General features: G+C 36.6%; 1 protein-coding gene across 4 annotated transcripts in view; it reads right to left on the minus strand.

The window, feature by feature from the left end:
* Window positions 1–23,627, minus strand: part of LYRM4 (LYR motif containing 4) — a 208,880-nt gene that overhangs the window by 170,352 nt on the left and 14,901 nt on the right. The window lies entirely within an intron of this gene.

A 23,627-nucleotide genomic window follows, 5' to 3' on the forward strand; every position in this document is an offset into this window, starting at 1 on the left:
ATGAGTAATTCTGATTACATGGAATTAATAAGTTTTTGCACAAACAAAATTAGAAAATCAGAAAACTGGTAAAGAATTTTTAAAGTCAAGTTTCTCTGACAAAGGCATGATTTCTTAACTACATAGGATTCTAAGTCAAATTTATAAAAATGAGTTGGGAGAATTTTTGGAAGATGGCAGGGTGGATCAGAAAATTCTAAACTCTCCAGATTTCCCTCATAAACAAAAACTGCACCTATGGGTGAACTCTGATTGCTGAAAAACAAATAGGAGTTGGCCTGAAAAATGGTCCTCCTGAGACAACTGGAGAAGATCTGAAGAAAGATACTGGGACTGAGGCTTGGCAAGTGTGATATATAAATACCTCCAGGCTGGGTCTGCAGAAAGAGCCAGCAGGGAGCCCTGAGACTAGCTGAGTGGGAGATGGCCTCAACCCCAGCCCCAGGAACATTCACCTCCAGGACAGTGTGGGCAGGCAGGGGTCTGTTTCTGGGAAGATGGAGGGGACCAGCTTGCGCTGGCTTGGGTGAGGCAACTAGGCACACCTGGTGAGTGAAGAAGCAGTGAGGCAGGGAAACAGCTGTCTTCAGGCACTTATCTAACGCTTTTGTCTGAGAGGGGAGAGCTGAGCATCATTCCCCCCATTCCTGGACCATAGGGGATTAGCTAACAAGCTCTTATTTTAAAAAGTGAGCAGGCCAAGGAGAAAGAACTCAACCACAGAAAGTTACTGTGGGCACAAGGAAGGCAGAAGGTTATGTCAGAAGAGTATACTGAAGTAAAAAAAGTTTTTCCTATCCCAAAGAGTAACATTAAATAGTTACCTACTCAAAAAGAATTCACAGAGGCACTCCAAAATAAAATCTAACAATTAAATGAGAGAGAACAAGGAAAAGTTCAAAAAAAAAAAAAAAAAAAGTCCAATATAAGAAAAACAAAGATTATGAAAATAAAGTCAACCGACTCAAAAAAGAGATTCAGAGTCTTAAGGAAGAAAATGATTCTTTGAAAATCAGAATTGTTCAAGGGGAAGCCTGTGAAGTTAAAAGAGACCAAGAAATAATAAAACAAAAAATAAAAAAGAATGGAAAAAAAAAGAAAATGTGAGATATAAAAAAAGTAAAATCTAGAGAATAAAAAAGAGAAAACATAAGAATAACCGATCCAAAAAATGAACCTTGACACATAGAATACAAGAATATATACAATAATATAAGAAATAATTAAATGAAAATTGTCCTAAAGTGATAGGGAGAGGGAAGCAGAAATAGAAAAAAATCCACTAATCACCACCTCAAAGAGATCCTACAAAGAAAACATACAGGAACATCATTGCTAAATTTCACAAATCTGGAGCAGCTAGTTGGTATAGTGGATAGAACACTAACCCTGAATTCAGGAGGACCGGAGTTCAAATCTGGCCTCAGACACTTAATACTTCCTGACTGTGTGACTCTAGGTAAGTCACTTAACCCCAATTGCCTCAGCAAAATAAATAAGATAAAAAATAAATTTCACAGATCACTGAAAAAAATTGTATAAGTAACAACAACAAACCCCAAACAATTGAAAAACAGGGTTTTGGCAGAAAATATTATATCCATCAAAATTAATATACTATTGAATGAAAAAAATGGCCATTCATTGAACTGTCAGTTTTCAGGATTTTGTTGCATGCAATAGAAAATTCAACATATAAGAGTCAACATCAATGACTAATTTCAAAGGACTCAATGAGGAAAAACTGCTTATGTTGTAAATGTAAAAATGTAAAACATATGTTTAAAACTGTAATTAGTAATTGGGTAGTGCAAAAGAATGATTAGTGCAGAGCTAAGTATGATGCAATTCTAAAAAAGCAAAACCATGTAGGAAAAGCTAAAAAGAGTACTTTATTCTATAAGAATGAGGTGTGTGAGAGGTATGAGGTGTCAAAAACTGGGCTGGGGAATTAGATGGGGGAGGAGAACTAGTTAGTTTTGAAATCCTACACACAGCAGGAATGGGTTAAAAAAGAAACAATAAATAAACAAACAAATAAATAAATAGATAAGTAAATGAGTGAATGAATGGATAGACAGATAAATACACACACACACACACACACACACACACACACACACCCCTCAAATGATATAACATTCTCCAAAATATATAAATAAATAAGAGGAAGGAATTAACATGGGGTATAGAAGGGTGTGTAGATTTATGAGAAAGGGATAGAGAAGGGAGAGGATACAGGAAAGATCCTTAGGAAGCGGACAGGGAGGTTAAGTAATAGAACAAGATAAAATAGTGGGCAGAAGTAAAGTAGAAGATCAGCACGGATAGGAAATGAGAATGCATTTATATATAAAATGTATATTTACCCATAATACCCACAAATATACACACATATATGTGTGTGTGTGTGTGTGTGTGTGTGTGTGTGTGTGTGTGTGTGTGTGTATCTGCTTAACTGTATAGCCTGCTTGAAGAACCTGGAGGGGAAGAAAAATGAAAAAAAGAATAAAATAAAAAGTGCACAGCAGAGAACAAAAGAAAATCTACAAGGAAGCAAAGAAAAGATGGACAGTTCTGAATATAATATGATCTACTATTATATATACTTTCTTGAAATGCAAATTTATTGTTACATATTCTGAATCCTCTTTCATTCTGCTATGCACATGACAATGGACTTTTTTCTTCTTTCTATTCAATTTTCTATTTAAGTTATAAATAAATTTTTTAAAAAGATTCCTTAAAAAAGAATACTAACTCGACCCATGAAGAGTCTCAGGCATTTGCTGAATGTCAAATGATAGTAGGCATTGGATCTGGGATTTGAACCCTGAGGACTCAAGACACTGCTTACTTCCCCAACCTCCGACCATTTCCGACCATTTTAATATGCTGCTGACATAAATTAATGGTCAGAGAAAGGAGGACAAAAGAATTTAGAAATGGATACAGTTAGATAACCTTTGATTCACTCATCAAACAGGGAGACATGGCAGATAAAAATCAACATGAATTTAAAATATAAACTCATTTATAAAATCTTACAGACAAGATTAGTGGTGGATTTTAACAAGAATCATAACCTAAAGCACAGTGAAAAGCAAATTGAGGGAGGAAAAAAAAACAAAAACAGATGAGAGACTCATCTAAAAAAAGTTATCCTTAATGCATTTAAGGAAGACAGTGGAAGGACAACAGATGAAAAATGTTAAAAATCTGTAAAGATATTTATAATGAACTTTTTACTATAAATGACATTGGGGAAGCCATATGTAGATTATAAAATCATATTCCCAAATAGTAAGTAGAAATTAAATTGAATCAAAGAAAAATGGAAAAAAAAGTAGCTATTTTATAACAAGAGGATCTTCATGCTCAAAGAATTTTGAGAAAACTGACAAACTATTTATTAATATACACATAAAAGAATATGCCAAAGGATAGGAAAACATTTTGGAATCATATTTGTTTTTAGTGAAAGCTTCTAGATGGGGTATATTCAATGTGAATAAACATTCAATAAAATAGTTATTTAAACAACCTAAAAAAATGAGATCTATTCCCCAATTGATAAAGGGTCAAAGAAAATATAGAGGCAATTATCAGAAGAAGAAATTAAAGTTATCAACAGTCACATGAAAGCATGCTCTAATGATTAGAAAAATTCAAATTAAAATAGTTCTGTGGTACTACCTCATACCTATCAGATTAGTTAGGGACAGAAAAGGTAATGAAAAATGCTGAAGGGGTTGTGGAAAAAACATTAACACACTGCTGGAAGAGATGTGAACCAGACCCACCATTCTGAAGAATAAACTATTCTGAAGAACTATGCACAAAAGGGCTCTAAAAAGGGCCAGCTGGATGGTGCACCAGCTGGATAGAGCACCAGCCCTTAAGTCAGGAGGATCCGAGTTCAAATCTGATTTGACACTTGACACTTCCTACCTGTGTGACCTTGGGCAGGTCACTTAACCCCAATTGCCTCAGCCAAATAAAAAAAAAAAAAAAAAAAAAAAAAAAAGGCAAAAGAGCTCTAAAACTATACATATTCTTTGAACCATTCTCTACAAATTAATAAGCTTTTTGAGGGTAGACATTCTTATTTATCTCTATAGTTGCTCTAGGGTCTAGCATATTACTTTCTCATAATGGATAGTCAACAAATGTTGGCAGAGTGAATCCCTTCTTCAGGTGTATGAGTGCAAGGAGAGCCACATTCAGTCTCATTGAGACATAACCAAACAGTTGCAAGATTACTCTTCCAACCACTCATGCCCACTCCACAGTGCAAGCCTAAACAAAAATGCCTGGATTCCTCCAATGCTTTCGATCCTTTCTGAGGACTTGGCTAAATTTCTAGGGATATAAATCTCGATCCATATTTCCTATATGTTGAAGATTATAGTTGATTTGAATAGGACTCCTTACCCCCCCCCAAAAAAAAGATGATTTAACAAATGCTTGTAAGGAAAGCTACAAATTAAAATATTTGCCAATTTTTTTTTTTTAGATATTTAGGATGTCATTTCATGAAAATGTGATGACACAAAGTGAAAAAAAATTATTTTGTACCCTTACTCTATTTCTCATCAGAACTAATCAATTTGATAGAATCATATCAAAGTTCTGACTATGACCCATAATTGTGAGCTGCAGATTCTAAGTTCACCTGTTTTAACTATAGGAAGTTAACTGAAGGCTCTCTCTCCTTGTTTTGCCTTGTTATGGTGACCAAGCCCAGCATGGCAGAGATCACAACTTACATGGAACATTCTCCCAAAATATTTTTATTCTTCTGGATCAATCACTTGTCCAACAGGAAGAGATGACCATCTTGACTATGATAGCTGAGACCATTTCCTCCTGCCCAAATTAAGATATTCCTTGTTTCATCAAACTTGTGACCCTGCTGACATATTGCTTATTTTAGCTTATGTGTTACATGTCAATCAATGGAATTATTCTGTATTTCTTATAGCTGTTTCAGAATGACAGGGCATCCAGCCTTATAAAAATTGTCATATGAGAGTGTGAGGAAGATCTGAGATCCACTTCCTTAGAGGAGACCATGGATCCTTTGATAAGGTGCCATAGGCTTAGTCCTCTGCCTCAATCTCTCTTATTGTAGGTGGGATAATTTTAATCTCCACAAAAGAAAAACTATTCTCTTCTTTTACAAACTTCTAGTGGCTATTTTTACTTTATATTTCATTATCCCATTCAGTTACAGGTGCTCTTGAGAGGGCATTGTAGTTGTTGGACTAGTAGGTCACATCAGCATAATATCTTCCTTATATTTTAGTTTGAAAACTGAAAGTCTATGGGATCAAAATTTGCAAAAGATTTTCATTCTGATCTGCAAGAAACTTTTAATGTTTGGCCTGAGGCCAAGGCAGGCTTTTCAATTTACAGGACTACATAGAGAGAGAAAGTAATATTTGTCCTCCAACATGGTATGTATTTCCATGATACACCTTGAGCAGAATCAACACATGCATTAATAGGAAATATTTAGCAGTCCATTGTTTTAAGGTAGGACAGACTAGCCTAAAATAGTTCTCATTGTATTTAGCTATTTTACTAAATAAACTCTGAATCTCCTTGACTTTGCTTTGAAAAGCTTTAGGCCACAGAAGTGCAATTGTAGATTAATTATTCAAGGCAAGCAATAGCCAAGATCATGAAAATGGGAAGTTCTACTCTCCAATAACTTTAACAGTCAATAAACTGAGGCTTTGTTGGGAAAATGATGTCAGGAAACTTTGATCATTAGCTCTCTCTGGAAAATACTCTGCCTTCTCCATATTTTATATAGTTTAGGAGATCAGAGAAATATATATGGCAAGGTAGGATTCCATGTATAAGACCTGGCTTTTTCCTTTACTAGTTGTCAAGTACAGCTCATTTAATTAGTTTTCTAACTTTGCTGGGCCCCTACTCCCTCCACACTGAAATGGAGATAAAATACCAGCAATGCTTACCTCACAGGTTTGCTGTTAATCAATAAGAATTAATACATACCCATTGTATGTATTGTGTGATAGCAGCTCACACATGTGAGAACAAATACAAATAAATGCCAGTAGTTTGGGATGATCCTCACAAGCAGTTGAAGGGAGTCATCTGGAGATGGTTCCCATAGGTGGTTGAGAAGTCTTAGAGAGAGGAACTCGGTGAGACCAAGGGAGAGCAAAGAGATTATGGGAGCCTAACCGTGCTGCTGTCCTTCCTTCCGCCTTCCTGAATGTAGAATCAGAGATTGGCGAGCATTAAGTGTGAGGAAATGAGAGAAGGCCAGTGTGTCTGGATCCAAGAGAATGGGAAGTGGTGTAAACTGTACAAAATGGCAGATAACTTACTACCAGGTGAGAGATCATAAGCTTTCTGATGCAAACATTTTTAAGAGCCTACAAGGGGCTGGGTATCCAAAGAGAAACTAGTTCAGACTTGACAAAGTACCTGTTGAATAGGGTGAACTGAGTGAAGGCCTGTCCTGAGAATGTGGCCTCCACCTAGGCCCTAACTGTGCAGTGAGACGGCAATAACAAGCTGGGGCTACAGCAAAAAGCTGCAGGTGTTTGATTACTTTATATAAACAAACATTTCCCTCAGGTTCCTTCCCCCCCTTTAATGAAAATGCTAATGAGCATTTAGGTACCTAACACAGTAAGGAGTGGGTTATTGACTAGTACTCTTTGTGTCTGCCTCAGAGTAAATTAGAACTCCCCAGCCACTGGGAGAAAAGGTCAGAGGGCAGGGTGGGGGCTTCGGGTTAGAGTCTATATTATCTTGTGTTTTGCAGTTTGTGCTTTGCATTGACACCTTGTCTGTTGGAAGTAGTCCTTCCTCATGAGATTGTAATAAATTCTTTTTTTTTCTTTTTTACTTTGAGAGTCTCTGACTTTAATTTGGGTAAGGATCGCTGCCCCATACATACATTGTCCTGGTAGAATAGATAGACTAATAGGGGGAATGTTATATGTACCCTTACTGGTCTTCTACTGGTAGTCTAGCAAGCGAAAAATACAAATGCAACCATTCTGAAGTGGAGTTAATTTAGCCAATGTACTTACTATTTTAAAACAATCTCCAGGTTAGAGACATAAACTTTGTCAATAAAATATGTCAATAGTGGGCAAGTTTTGTGGGGTTTTTATCTTTTTAAAAAAAAATATCAGTGTCCTCCTCTGTGAAACAAAGGGGTTGGACCAGGCAACTTTCAAAGTTCCCTCCAGCTCTGAATCTTATATTTCTTAATGATTTTTATTTTAGGTTCTTAATGTATGCATTCTGCTTGTGATTGTTTTCTATGGGAAACAGAAAGGAATCCTGATTCTTTGTGGTCTTGGTTAGCTGACTTTCTGAGTGCTATTGTTTTAGATCAATCTGAAATACAGTCATTTAGAAAGTGTGTACAAAACAGTGCCAGACATATCCTATTCACAAAGGAACCAAAGGTAAGAGAGAGAGTACAGAGGAGTGCTTACCCTCAAGAAGCTTACATTTGAAAGTAAAGACACTGGTATTTGAGAGAAGAGGAACTACAAGGATCAGAAAGGCCTTCTATAGGAGGTGGGCACAGAAAGAACTGAATGTTTCTAAGAGATGAAGGGAAGAATGAAAGGCATACTAGGCTTGGTCCATAGCCCACCTAAGGAAATGAGAAGAATTTTTCCTATAAAAATTCCATTTCCTCCTTTTACCTATTGGACCATGAAGGCAACCCTATGTTAGGAGTGATCTGGCCATTTCTATTATTCATTTCAAAACTCCCTATGACCTGTACTAAGGCCTCTGAAACCAAGCCTCCGCACCTAAAGCCTCTCTCAGGGGCCCCTTTTTGTCACAGATAACTACACCACGCTTACTCTTTTAACTATACTTTCCTCCATTAAATTGTGAGGGCCATAGTTTGCCATAACTGTAGAGGAGTTTCCTAGTTGTACACAAATTTGTAGAGGCAGTAGATGCTATTGTGAGCTTTCTGGACACTTCAGAAGTTGCAGAAAGAACATCTCATTAGCACAGGAAGATCTTCAGTCTCAGATGGATAGAAGGCAAGGAAAAAAACCCCAGTTTACTAAAGAAAGTATGGTAGGAGACATCTGAGGGCACAGAGAGTAGAATGTCTGAGACTGTCCCTGAATGAGTGATGTTAACATACTAGAATTCCTATAGATTTGGAAACATTAAACTCAAAGTGAATAAACAATATGAGCCTATCGTTAAGTTCCATTTACAGAACTATAATGAGGAACAGATTCCTATCTGGCATCTGGCTGAGACCCTCATGTAATCACCTAATTATCATGCTTTGAATTCTCTAGGATGAAAGGCATTATGTAAATCCAAGACAGAGATAGCAACAGGCTGGCAATACATATCCTAAATGCATTTTAATGAATTTTCCCTTCATGAGGTAGCTCTAAACAGTCCTTTGTTTTCCATTCACATTGTCTACTTCAGGCCATCAGCATCTCTCACCTGCACCACTGCAACAGTCTGCCTTATTACATTCCTTATTACATTTTGCATAAGAGTAATTCTTCTTTCAGTTTTCCTAAATATAAATCTGATAGGTTTTACTCTTTTACTGGCTACCCAATGTTTACGACCCCAAGATTTTCTGTGATCTAGCCACCATCTACATTTTTAGCTTTTTCTCTGTTTTTGTCTTCACATATCTGATGGGAAATGCAACCCTGGTGTACTGAGAAGCCCTCAGAAATGTCATGTGAATTTGCATTTGCTTATTTTCTTCTCTCTGCCCAGACTGCCCAAATACTCAGCCTCCATCTCTGACTATGGCCTCTGAACTACATGTCTTTCCTGATCACCCCACCAGGAAATGACCCTTTCTTCTGAACTGGAACAGCACTTTGGTCTACAGACCTTAGTTCCCTTATAAGACTAAGTACTCCCTAATCTGTCTTATTAGCTTTGTATAAGCCACAGTACAGGTACACAATAAATTCTCGAAATTATTTTTAAAAATGGTACACATCATGTTTTGCCTGGGGGGGGGGAAATCTATTCAAATACATAATAAAAAGCCCAAGTCAAGGAAAGATTTAAAGAACCAGGCATTTTCTGAGAATTTTGAAAATGATTCACAAAAACAACTTTTAAAAATATTTGGGCCAAGAGCAAACATTCAACTTTTTTTTTTTTTTTTTTCCTGTTAGACTGCAAGCATGACAGGAACATTCTGAACCAGGAAGCTGGGTAACATGGTGGATAGAGTGCTGCCTTAGAAAAGTCAGCAATACTTGAATTCAAATTCACCTTGGACTGTATAACTATCTATATATATGTAGAAGTCATAATTTTATATAATTTTAATTATTTCATAAATAATTTTATTTGATAAAATAAAGGGATCGAGTTTGATGGCTTTGAAGGTCCCTTCCTGTTTTAAATGTATGATGGTATAAAGATTAAGTTGGGAATTAAGGATCTTTAAATAAGAACATATTCATTATCCCAAAATAAAGAGGAAAACGAAGGAAGTGGGGCAGGAAGAAGGTGGAGATGAGATGAGAAAGAATGATGCAAGGGAAGTTCTAGCAAGTAAATACAGTTATTATAAATGCATTCCTTCAGATGTGATACAAAAAATGAACTTTTGGGGAAATAGTTGGCCTCTAAAACACTTTCTCCCTCAGGAAGGTAGAAAGCTCATTGAGGGCAGAGGTTGTTGGCTCATTTGTCTTTGCATGATCAGCATCTAGCAGAGGATCTCTCACATTAAGAAATACATGTTGAATTGAATTAAGCAAATAAAATGTTTCTACTAGAAAAAATGTAAAAATCTGCAAACCAAAGGAAAATCACAAAACTGTGATGCTGAGCTGAAAAGGACTTGTAAGTTATCATGCAGTCAAATCTCTTTACAAATAAAACTAAAGCATGGAGAAGTTGCAAGTAAATAACTACTTAAAACCCAAGCCACCTTTTCAAAATTACAGACCATAAATTAAATCCATTCATTTCCTAGTCCCATCCCCCCTAAAATAAATTATTTTGACCAAAGAGTGACAAACACTTTCACTCCAAAATGAAGTAGAACACTTAATTACACTTAGAAAGAAGCCTTATATAAATTAACATTATGCAGAGATTCATTACTTAAAAAAAAAAAAAAGGAACAAAAAACTAACAAAAGCCATATTAGGTAAATTTTGGGGTAGTCCATCTGTTGAGTAAATTACAATCTCTTTTTACTCTTTTTATAATAACCATTATTGCAAATTGTGAATAACAGACATTACTGGAAGTCATTTACATACTTTTCTAGTTATTAGCATATTAAATATCTGTATTAGTGCAGGTTTTTGAACACATTATCATTCTAGTGCTGCAACAGCATTAAGTAGGAGGATGAGGAGTTTTTGAAAATGCCTCCTTTGAATAAACAGCATTGTCCCTATGGCCTGACCTTCACTTCCTAAATCAAGGTGAATGTGGATGCAAAGTGCAAATAAATGGACTTATATATAATATAGAAACTGTCCATCAACTTCCATCAGAAGACTCAGAAATACTGAATGATACCAAGTGAAACATTCCAGATGCTATCTCCTTGCAGCATGTTACATGCAAAGAACACAATTTCTTTGAAGTCAGCAAGTCAAAACTTGGTTTTGAAACAGTGCCCTTTTGACCCTGAAGTGTGATTTAATTTTTCTGGGACTCAGTATCCCCATGTGTAAAATGAAGATATTGGATTAGAAAAACTTCTAAGGGCTTTTCCAACTTTAAATATATGATTTTATACTTCTTCAATGAGAATCCTGAAATCTCCAGAGCAAGGGAAACTTTTCTAGCAGGTAGCAGAACAAGAGAGAATAGAGGAAAGGACAAGATGGAAACCATCCAATGGAAATATCTTAAAGACTAGTATTTTGTTAAAGTCTTCCCAGGCCTGGGGCTTTTTTCTCCCCTGGCTATTGGCCATCACATGGTTTTAATTCTCTGGAAGATGTTCTGCACTGGAACTACTTTAAGTATAGTCCTGATGATGAAATTCTCCTAAAAATGGAAAGCCATTGCCAAGCAATGACCAGGAGTAAAGTGAATGGCAGTTCATCTATCTTCAAACTTAAAGGGTAAGCCTGGGAAAGAGAACTTAAGAGAGCCCAGGGAGCCCATTCCTTTCAAAGGCATCTGTAGTTCATTTAGTCATTCAGTCAACATTCTGAGTACTAGGCACTAGGAATTTTAGAAATCTTGGTGAAGCATTTCCTTCCCTCCAAAATATGCATACTCTCCTGACTCTCTAATTAACTTTCTCCATCATTTTTGTTTTCCAATATCTATCACATTCCATCCTCTTCCATTCTTCTAGTCTCACTAGGATTATAGAAATCTTAATTTTAATTAATGATCTTTTCCACCTGCCATTATTTTAGAAAATATGGAATGTACTCAAGTTAATTTACTTTCAGTTTATAAAATTGTGTCCTTTGTGGTAACATTGCCTTAGGGTACAAGTATAAAATTTAAAAAAAAATGGGTAAAAAACCTAAGACAACAGCTACAGTTACCAGTAAATATTAATGGATCAACTGGGAAATGTCAATTTGAAAGGATTTGTTTTACATTCTGTCTAACAGGTCAGCAGATGGGGGCCTCTGTTAAACCTTGGCAGGAAAGAACTTTGACAAATAAGACTCTCTGGCTGGAAGTAAAGCCACTTCTCCATACATGACATCTTGGAACTCTCATGGGAACACTGATGGAGTCCAAGTTCAGAAGTCACTGTATTGCTGGAAATTGACGACAGATATGGGAAATCAATTCATTTATTGATGCTAGTTCAATTATTAGTTCATCATAATGCCTAAAGAAATTTTTAAAATCCTACTGGATCTCAGATCATAGATTAAGATCTAGAAAGGAAGTCAGGGATTTACATATTCTTGGAAAATTGAGAACAAAAATAATTGCTGTCAGTGAGGAGCTTATAATCAATCTAAGGAGGGAGATAATCTGCAAATAACTATGTACAAACAAGCTATGTACTAGATAAATAGAAAATAATCAGTAGAAGGAAGGCAACAGAATGAAGAGGGATCAGGAAAGGCTTCCTGTAAAAAGGAAGATCACTCCACATGGGCACAGCTATGAAAATGTGTGAAGTTTCTTCAGTGGGAAAAGGAAAAAGTCCTATTATTCTGGACAAGATAATGCCTAGAACACAATATAATGCTTTAATATTTCCAATTCCAATCCCTTTTTAAAGATCAGATCTGCCACCTCCCTGAAGTTTGGAGACAGAATATTGTAACATAGTTGGCCTCTAGGTTCACTAGACACTGGAAGTAGAGGGCCTAAGCAACTTGTACCTTAGGTCAGAAAATTTGTACCTCTTGCTATGCTAATTACAGCTTTACAAAATTGCTCTTTCCCAGGGCAAAACATGTTTCTGCTAAGTTTTCCCATACGCTGTTCTCCTCAGTTATAAGTATCTTCCTCTAGATTCATCCTTCCAATTACTCTATTTTTATGATACGAATGTTTTATGAACATCTTGCCTCCATTAGATTTTAATGATTTAGAAAAAAATCCATTGTTTTTGTTTCTTCTCTGCAAATTCAGTGTTTAGCACAGTGCCTGCCATGTAGTAAGTGCCTAATAAAAACTTGCTGATTCACTGTCCCTTTCCAGCATTTCTGACTGGCTTTGCTTCCTCTTCTCCTAATAGCTGTGACCCTATTAGTTCACCAAACTGTCTTCACTCTTGATTTCCTTGCCCCATGGTCATACTGTTCACATCCTGCTAGTTCTCAGCTCTCTATTACTCCTGCCATCCTCCTCTGCTCATACTACTGAGATGCTGAATGAAGAAGGGGGAGAGAGAAAGCCAGGCACTGTGTTAAATGCTTTACAAATATCTGATTTTATCCTCCTAACAATCCTGGGAGGTAGGTGCTGTTCATACAGCTACTAACTATCTGAGGATGGATTTGAACTCAGATCATAGTACTTTTTCCCCTGTACTACCCAGCTGCCTCTTAATGCTACTGGTGGAAGCCACATCATTAGGCTGATTAGAGTGTACTGTAATTTCTCAACTGAGCTTTCATTCAGCAAAATTTGCTAATCCTTGGTTGACTAAACTGCCACTACCAGCTTCTCACCAAACAACTAATATATCCTATTCTCAGAGATGCTCTTCCATCTTACTTTGCTGAGAAAAGAGGTCCCATGCCATGTGTTTCCTCTCTCCTTCCCATTTTCAGCATCTCAAAAGTTCTGTCTTCAACCTATCTACCTTTCCCTACCTACACCTGTCTCTAAGAAAGAGGTGGCTTTTCTCCTCCTAAGAACAACTCCTTTCCCTCTGCTCTTGAGAGTCCATTCTGATTCCTCTTAGAATCTCTTATCTTTCTCCTGTTCATTTTAAATCTTTACTATGTTCCCCGATGCCTACACATATGCTCTAGTCTACGCCATTCTTCAAGAAAACAAAATTAATGCCATTAGCTCCTCAAGATATTGTTGTTGTTTCTTTCATTGCCACCTCACAAAATGAACCATCTAAACTTGTTGCTTCCATTTCTTTACCACATATACAATTCTTAATCCTTTGCAATCTGGCTTTTGATCCTACCACTTTACTGACAATGCCCTCTGCAAAATTATCAACAATTTTTTCACTGCTTCCTCAAATATGGCCATCCTCTTGGCCTCTTCCTCTGGGACACTCTTGTCTCTGATTTTTGTGACACTACTCTTTCCATACTTTTTTTATATTTTCTCATTATTCCTTCTTTCCCATTCCAGATTATTTTCCATCTCCTGGGCTCACTTCTTTCTCTCTCCAATTTCTAGGAAATCTCTCATCAGTTACCTTGGATTCAGTTAACATCTCTAAGTAGATGACTTTGGAATCTTTATAACCAGCCCTAAAAATGTTCCCTAAACTCGTGTTAACTCATTGGCTGCCTGCTGGACACTTTTAAACTCAATTAATCCAAAGCAAAAGTCACTCTCTTCCTTACTGCACCTGTGATATCTCGGACCCTTGAGCTCATAACTGCAGAGACATCCTTGACTATTCCCTTTCATTATAGCCTTTATCTTCTACTCAGTCCCCATCTTGTCAGTTTTACCTTCACATCATGGACCCTTCTCTGCACTCATGCAGTGACTGCTCTACTTCTGGTTCTCATCACTTCTTGGATGGTGAAAATCTTCTAACTGAGCTCCCTGCTTCAGGCACTTCCTTCTTCAGGGCACCCTCCATACAGCTTCCAAAATTATCTTTGTGAGCCCAAACCCTTCACTCCTTGAGGTGACATTTAGTACCCTCCACAATACAGCACCTGTCCTTACACACTTAGTTCACACGTTCTCCCTTATGCTCTCGATACGTCACCCAAAGTGGACTATTAGCTATTTCCCATACCCAGTTCTTTGCTTCTGTACATATGTCTGGAATGACCCTTTCTTCATCTCTTTGCATTCCTCCTTCAAGGCTCGGGTAGTCAGTGAAGCATCCACTGCTCTGGGAAAGCTTCACTAATCGGTCTCCTCCTTTACTGGCACATTCTCATTTCTCAATTTTCCTTTTACACAGTGTATTCTCCTAGTGAAGGAGGGGGACATTTTATCTGTCAAGAACTACTTGGATAGTTATAACATCATTCAAGGGCTATACAAAATTATCAACTCAGGGACCTCGAGCAGTGGGAGGTTGTATCTGGCTTTCAGCTCATTATCACTTGTGGTTGGTTGGCTTAGTAAATTATTTCAGGGGCCTTACAGCCTGCTGGCTGGACATTCCCCACCTCTGTTCTAGTGGAATTTAAATGCCTTCGGGACAGAGACTGTCAGAACCTATCATTGCCTTATATATATAATACACATAATAGAAAATAAAATTTTGTTAAATTGCGTCAAATTAGCTCCTTGAAGCTATTCTTTCTTCTGATTTTTCTTCTCACCACTACTCTTACCAATATTCTCCAATCACTGAGCCCAGAAACCTACATGTTATTGACTTGATTCTCCCCTCCTCAATTTCAAACCATTCCTTGAGGCTTGTTAATTCTATGGTCTTGGTTTCCTCTGTCCCATTCACCCTGCAACTTATCCTTATTCAGGCTCAAGTTATCCGAGCCCACAATCTCTGACACAGGTAAGGACGAGGGAATAAGGGAGGAATCAAAGACGTCGTTGTCACTGACCTTGCGATACAGCCATCACCTGCCAAACTTTGGTCTAAGGTGTTGAGCAATTTACAACATGGGAAAGTGTACAAGACTTTACCCAAGGACCCCCCCCCCCCCAATAATGACATGAACACACCAGAAAAGGTACCTTGGTAATTTCACTCTGTACGCCTAGTGAGGCTCTGCTAGCTTGGCGAGGTCTAGCACCGTGAGCCACACCATTGGAGCCCGAAGCCAGGCCCACAGGCCGTCTCAAGCTCAAGACTCTTCTGAAGGACACAGAAAGCAGCTTCTGTTTTCCTGCTCTACAAACCAACAGTCCTGCCTTCTGGGTTATGCTAAAATATTACTTCTGTCTTGGATAGATATAATAGCCTCCTCATTGATTTCCTTATTCACAGTTTTAATCATTTCTCGGGCACCTAAGGACAACTTCTTTTTCCCTTCCCCCACTCTGTCACCACACTACCTTTTCAGCATTAAATCCTATTATATTTATAACACCATGCTGTAAATCTCCAGATCTCTCTGAAATTATCCTGCTGATTGTTTCTTATGGAACAATAATACTCTATAGCACAATACTTCATATGGCACAACTTATTCAGCCACTCTCCAACGGATGGGCACCCCCTCAGCTTTTGGCTCCTTGCCACTACAAAAAGGGCTGCCACAAACATTTAACAAGATTGTTCTGATCCAGTTATCGTACTTCTCATGCTTGGGGTAGACAGTCTCTTACTTGCCGTTGAGTTTGAGGCTTGTCAGTTACCCTCAACTTTAGCCTGTCAGCTGAGACGGTTTTACCAGGGTGTAGCTGCGTGCATGCTATAGCGTTTAGGAACCACTGGTGAGATTTGAGGGCCAGGAGGATTAAAAAAAAAAATTCCTACAGCCATATGTGACCTCTAGGAAGAGGTAAAATTAGTCACTTTGTGCTTCTTCAAATGAATTGTCATAATATAATTATTGACACATGTATCTTATTTCCTTTTCTGAATTGTAAACTCCTTCATAATACCTGTCTTCCACTATGTGTTCCTCGTACATCTCAAGGAGTTTGAGACCCTTATTAATTTGTATTGAATGAATGAATATACCCAACCCCATTCCCATGTAAACCCTCATCCAGGATGCTGCAGTCACAATTCTCATGGAGTCAGGAAGGCTGGATGAGTCCTAGCTTAGAGGCTGGATATGAGACCTAGCTTAGCCCTATAATATATGTGCTATGTTGTGATTTCTATTTCTATTTTTGATTTCTATTGTGATTTAGGGATGCCAGTAGAAAGCAAGAATTTCCCCCGAGACTGTGGAAAAATGAACCTGCCTGTGATTTTGTACACCTAAGTAGACATTGAGATATAGTGTCTAAAATCAGATCACACTGGCAGAAGCTGGCTAAAGTCTATATAGAAGGAAGTTTAATTTGATTGATGGCAGAATTAGAAAGAGCTGAAAATTGAAGGAATCCATGTAAGCCTGAAACTGCAACAGTGAAAGGGGAACAGGGTAAGGGTTTTGGTTGCAGCATCTTCCCACACTAGTACTGGCATTGGAGAACCACAATGAGATGTGGTCAGATTTTAGAATTGCCCAGCATTACTGAAACTCAAGTTCCTGAGCTCCCATCCTCATGTGAAAAGGGAGAGCTTGGAGTTACCAAACACAAGCAGCCCAGAACACAGTGAGTGAGGAGTATAAGACCTAACTCCATTAAGCTTTAGTTTCCTCAACTGTAAAACAACAACTTGCACTCCTTGCACCTCACCAGCTTGTGACAAGCAAGTGCATTTTTAAGCCTTAAAGAACTGAATACTTTTGGCCAAGATCTGCTTTCTGAATCTTACAGAGTGAGACATTCCCAGCTCTTTACCTGAAGGTAAAGAGAATGTTAGTTTTTACTAGAGGTCCAGGTGTTAAAGCATTCTAGCAGGTGTTAAAGATCCTGAGAATAGAATGTAAATAAAATATACTCTCTTTATATACCCTGGAAAACTTCCACTCTTTCAGTCTGATGAATTAGAATATAAAAGAAAAACCAAAAACCCGCTAGGCAGCCTCACACAAAGAACACGCATGTAATATGCTTTTCTTCCATTTTTAAAGGGGAATAAAAAACTACAGAGTCCAATGAAAGTCAACTACTGGATCTCCTAATTCCCCAGGGTTATGAAAATTCAGGAAAACAATTCTCTGTTAATAATCTTGCAGCTGAAATATAAATCTGTTCTATAAAGATATCTAAAAAGTCATGGATTAGAATGAATTACCATGGTTACATAGATGCTGCCATTTGTGAGGAGTATTTTATTATACTATATTATACTAGAGGTTATCATTCAAGAAAAAAGTTTTTAAAATATAGATTTAATAAAAACCCAAAGATTTCTAACAAGTCCCACATATGAGGTTTTTACATAGGTTCCTTAATGTTGTTGCTTTAAAAAAAAAAATAGTATCAAAAATTCAGAGTTTATAAAGCCATCTGTTCCAATCCCTTCATTTCACATTAAATGGTTTGCTCAAAGTTACACACATAGTATGTGACAAAACCAAATTTGAATCTAGATTCTTTGATTGCAAATCTAATATTTTCTACTATATCACACTAGTTTCCCCATCAGCTAAATACAAGGAATTAAGCACATCAGTGACCATGTATATGGAGTGTCCCAAAACTTTTAATGCAGTTTTATAACTACTAAGCTTAAATTTGAACTGAGTGTACTTTTGGGCCACTGTATTACTGGTTGTAGTTCAAGGACAACATGTCCTCTTCTTGTTTTGCATTTGCAAGTTTTGGTTTAATTCATCTGAACTTTTTTTTTTTTTTTTTTTTTTTTTTAAACACTTATCAATTAATCAGCAAGAATTTAAAGACTAGTACTTCCTTCCAAGTGCTGTCTTAGATTCTAGGGATATAAAGGCCAAAAAAAGAGAAAGAAATAATTCCTGGTAGTTTGGGCTGCTGTGCTGAGTTCAAGTTCGGATACAAACATTTAATTTAACAACAGAATCTAAAAAAACAAGAAAAAGAATTTACAATGAGGGGAAGAGAGCTGTTCAACCTATCACAGTAAGAGTTTCCAGAGTCTGAATCAACTTTCAAGGTTTTATAAGATCCTTTTTAGGAGAATCTTTAAAAAAAAAAAAAATTGGTTAAAAATAAAGGCTAAGATTTCACTGATAAAAGTTTGAGATCCAAGAAATACAGAGGACTCATTTAAATATATAAGAAGAGCTATTCCCAATAGATTAAGAAGTTAAGGGACAAATAGGCAGTTTTCAAGGGTAAAAATCCAAACTGTTCTAAATCACTAAAGACAAGAAACATACAAATAAAAACAACTAAGAGGTTCTGCCTTTGTAGTAAAAGTGAACAAAAACAGAAAATGATGATTTTTGAAGGGATCACAGGAGGATATGAACACACCTTCCTCGGGATGTAAATTGGTTCTACTATTCTGGAAAGCAATTTGGAAAAATATGCCTCCAAAAGTCACTGAATTGTGTACACCTATTGACCCAGGGAAACAACTACTAGGCATATATTTAAAAAGAGATTAGGGAAATAGGGAATTCCTACGGAAAAGGATGGAAAATGGAGCAGGCTAAAAATTGGATAATGACTAAATAAATATGTAAGATGAACATAATGGAATATTATTGTAGTGTATTCAAAAATTCAAAATTCAAAAAGAGAGGGATTTTGAGAAAGTAGGAAGGTTTGTATAAAGTAATATAGAATGGAAAGCAGCATCAGAACTATTAATACAACTCTGAAAAGCCTTAAGAATTGTGATCATTGCAATGACCAATCACCACTTTGCAGGAATGGTGATGAAGCACATACTATCTGTACTTCCTGACAGAGAGGTGACAGAATCATAGTTAAGATTAAAAAAGATATTTTCAAACATGATCAATGTGTGGATTTGTGTCACTCAACTATATCTGCATGTGGCAAAGGAGATGCTAAAGAACCTAGGAGCGTGAATGGTAAGGAATTAGTGAAAATAATGCAAAGAAAATGTCTTTGAATGAAAAGAAAAACAGAAAGAAATTCAGGTATCACAACTCTGCAACTTAAAATGATGAATTTACTTTATACTTAAAAAACCCCACAAACTATGTAATGGTTGCCTATGGAGCTGAGGCTAAGGATTTGTAATTTACACTGTTATAATCTTAGTGTTTTCCTAGCTTTACTTATTTCACTTTGGATTAATTCATGCAAGCCTTTTCCATGTTTCTCTGTGTTCATCATGCTTACTCTACATTCTATCCTTTGTCTGAACTCTATGGAACAAGTAGCTCCAGTACTTCCTGGTGTCCTCCCCTACCCCATCCTGTGGGGTAGTGATTCCATTTTATAGATGAGTAAACTATGGTTGAGAGAAGTTAAGTGATTTGCTCAGGATCACACTAGTAAATAACTAAGATGGGATTTGAACTCATATCTTGCTGACTAAAAATCTAGTATTCAGTGCACGATACCAGAATTCCACCTTGATACTGAATACCTGTACCCTCATCTGGACCTCTTTGCCTTTCTAAAACTCATTCTTTTAAAAAAAATTCTGGTTTTGAGCCACTTTCTGCCTTTCTGACTTCAGCTCTCATGATCCACATCCTAGTTATCACCTTTGGCTTTCTCCCCCTCTTCCCTCACATTGTTTTTGTGCTTTCTTTGTGGAAGAGTTTCCTGGTCTTTGTTTTCTGAAACTCCACACCAGGCTAGGAATGCTTCCACCAGTGCCATGGAACCAGTGGAGCCAGTTTATAACTGCAATAGCAAGAAGCACATATTAACCCAAATTAAGGCACTTAGTCTGCTCTAAATATAAGGATAAGTCTCTCTATCTTTTAAATGTTTACTGTATTTAGGCTGATCTCTAAGCCTCACCCATAAATGCAATCATTTGCTGTTCCAGCATTTTTTGGTCATGTCCAGCTCTTCATGACCCTATTTGGAGTTTTCTTGGCTAAGACATTGTCGTGGTTTGTCATTTCCTTCTTTCAAAGGAAACTAAGATAAATAGGGTGAAATGATTCGCCTAAGATCACACATCTAAGAAGAGTCTGAGACCAGATTTGAACTCAGGAAGAAGAATTTTCCTGACTCTAATCCTAGTGCTCTATCCACTGAGTCACCTAGCTCCCCAATTTATTCTTATTATGCTGCTAAAGGGTGACTCTTAATTTCATCTTATTCCTTTGAATAGGCAGCCTTGACTTATATTTTCATAGCTGCCTTAGACTTCTTGCATAAAAGTACTTACTAGTCAATGACAGTCTTTTCTCAATATCTGCAGACAGGTGGAAGTAGAAAATGATATCTATTTACTTATTCATGATATTAAGAGAAAAGTTTATAAGTTTAGTTAAATCTGTGAGTCAGAATATCACTGAATGAAATAGGTGGAAATTTTTTGCATGTCTCCACAGCCCTCTTTTATTTTTTTTTCTAATTGTGAATAGTGTTTTCCACAGGAAAACACTTCATTTTGCTATATATGAGATCTTTTAAAATGTACTATCAAATAACATTCTATTATTAATGGCTACTAGCTTCCATTTTTATGGATAATTAGTATGTTGCAGTGCTGAATTATTATGCCATATTCCTGGAAACTAAATGAGGTTCACAGAATAGAGGAGAGAAAGTGGTACAGAAAGGGATCAACTGAAAGAGTCAGCATCCTCAAGATATTACTATTACTAATTTAGAAAGGTATCATGGAGATCTATACCAAACCTCTTGGAATTTTAAGTATAGAAATTCTCAAACTAGCTATGACACTTACTATCTGAACAAGGATAAATTAATTCAACTTTCTGGGCCTCTATTTATCTGTAAAGTGGAAATAATAACCTTGCAGAGTTGTTATGAGTAATGTGTTTTGTAAATCTCAAATTACAATAATTTTTGATGGATTGAACTGATCCAGCTCTTTCACTTAATTAGGTTAGCTGATATATATGCAAAGATCTACTACCTGAGAGTGTGAGGCTCTTGGTATAGGAGTGGTGTGAGGGAGCAAAATGTTCTAAAATTACTTTCATCCTCTAAATTATACAAATGATATGCAGCTATTTTCATGAATCACACTACCAGAGTTGGTAAGTTTTCCATTGCCCTTACTAAAGCAGTTTTGAAATAAATGAATTCTACTTTATACAAACAAAAAAGCCTTGAGTCTATTTAACTGTAGAAGAGCTCAAAGGCCTCTCAGATGAAGAAAACCTCAGGCTCTTACTACCTTAGAATCTTTACAGAAATCAGTTAGTAATTAGGGGAAAATCTAACACATTTTACTTTTGAGTTTTCAAAACCTAGTATGTTAGCTTTAGTTAATACTTTTTACCCACCAAAACTGTTGTTCTGAATAATTTTAGTTATTTTCTTCCTCCAAAGTTGATACTGGAAAATTCAAAGCATTGGGGAAAATATCCACAGTTAAAAGAGTTAATACAATAAATATTTTCAATTAAAGTTTTGCTAGTTTTTCAAAATCATTATTGGGCAATCTGATAATGGTACAATCCTAATAAAAATGAGTCTCAAAGTATTCATTCAATCACAATGAATAATCAATTTTATTTCAAAAGTCTAACAAAATTTCAGGCATTCATAAATTCATAATTGCGTCTGTCCTTGGTAGCATTAAAAAGGGGTCTGATCAATTTTCAGATGATGAAATTAAAACTATTTCCACTCATATGAAAGAGTGTTCCAAATCACTATTGATCAGAGAAATGCAAATTAAGACAATTCTGAGATATCATTACACACCTGTCAGATTGGCTAAGATGCCAGGAACAAATAATGATGAATGTTGGAGGGGCTATGGGAAAACTGGGACACTGATGCATTGTTGGTGGAGTTGTGAAAGAATCCGGCCATTCTGGAGAGCAATCTGGAACTATGCCCAAAAAGTTATCAAAATGTGCATACCCTTTGACCCAGCAGGGGAATACTAAAGAAGAAAAAGGGACCTGGATGTGCCAAAATGTTTGTGGCAGCCCTTTTTGTAGTGGCTAGAAACTGGAAAATTAATGGATGCCCATCAATTGGAGAATAGTTAGTAAATTATGGTATATGAATGCTATGGAATATTATTGTTCGGTAAGAAATAACCAACAGGAGGAATACAGAGAGGCTTGGAGAGACTTACATCAACTGATGCTGAGTGAAATGAGCAGAACTAGGGGATCATTATACATTTCAACAATGATACTGTATGAGGATGTATTCTGATGGAAGTGGATATCTTCAACATAGAGAAGAGCTAATCTAATTCCAATTGATCAGTGATGGACAGAATCAGCTATACCCAGAAAAGGGACACTGGGAAATGAGTGTAAACTGAGAGCATTGGTTTTTGTTTTGTTTTGTTTTGTTTCTCTTCCCAGATTATTTTGTATTGCGAATACAATCCTTCCTTTGCAAAAACAACAACAAAATTCGGTTCTGCACATATATATTGTACCTAAGATATACTATAAGATATTTAATATGTATGGGAATGTCTGCCATCTAGGGGAGGGGGTGGAGGGAAGGAGGGGAAAAACTCGGAACAGAAGGGAGTACAAGGGATAATGTTTAAAAAAACAAAACAAACAAACAAATAAAAAAACTACCTAAACATATGTACTGTCAAAGAAAATGTTATAATTATAAAAATTAATAAAAAAATTTTCAAAAAAAAATAAATAAAAAGGGGTCTGATGATAACAAATATGTTGACAAAATATTGTAGATTACACAAAGAACACAATGGTATTAATAGAGAACGAATTCCAGATTTAATTAAGTAATAAAATTTAAAATTAAAGAAATCTAAAAAAGAATGTTCCTTTCCCTCCCATTCCCCCCCCCCCACAAACCTTGGTCCCAATCACTGCTCTCATACTAGAGGATTTCAACATACACAGTGATACTATATATTAACATCTGCTTAAATACCTTAACTTTCCAGTTCCTCAAGCTATTTGATTTCTATGACTTACTTCAGCTACATATAGTGATTGTTTTTGCCATCATCCACAAGTGTTTCTTGAATTCTGAAATTCCTATACTGATCAAACTTTAATCATTCCATCTTTCCCTCTACTTTAGAACCCATACTCCTATTTCCTTCATTGTGCCACCACCCTTCAATTTTTTCCACAAGTCATTACCCCTGCACTGGCTAATACTCTTCTCTCATCATTATCTCAGCCCTTTGGTTAATGTCTAACTCTACACTGAAATACCTTGTTCCCTTAGTCCTACTGCCAATCCCTGGATAACTCCCACCATCCTACTGTTCACATGGTTGGGGACAATCAAAGAATTGTGCTGACTGGCTCCACTACAAATTTATGCTACATTTTCAATGAACTCCTATTGAAGTAAGGCAATTCTTTTGTATCTTCCTGATTTGCTATCCTGAT

Source organism: Sminthopsis crassicaudata, chromosome 1 (genome assembly GCF_048593235.1).
Source record: "Sminthopsis crassicaudata isolate SCR6 chromosome 1, ASM4859323v1, whole genome shotgun sequence".
NCBI lineage: Eukaryota > Metazoa > Chordata > Mammalia > Dasyuromorphia > Dasyuridae > Sminthopsis > Sminthopsis crassicaudata.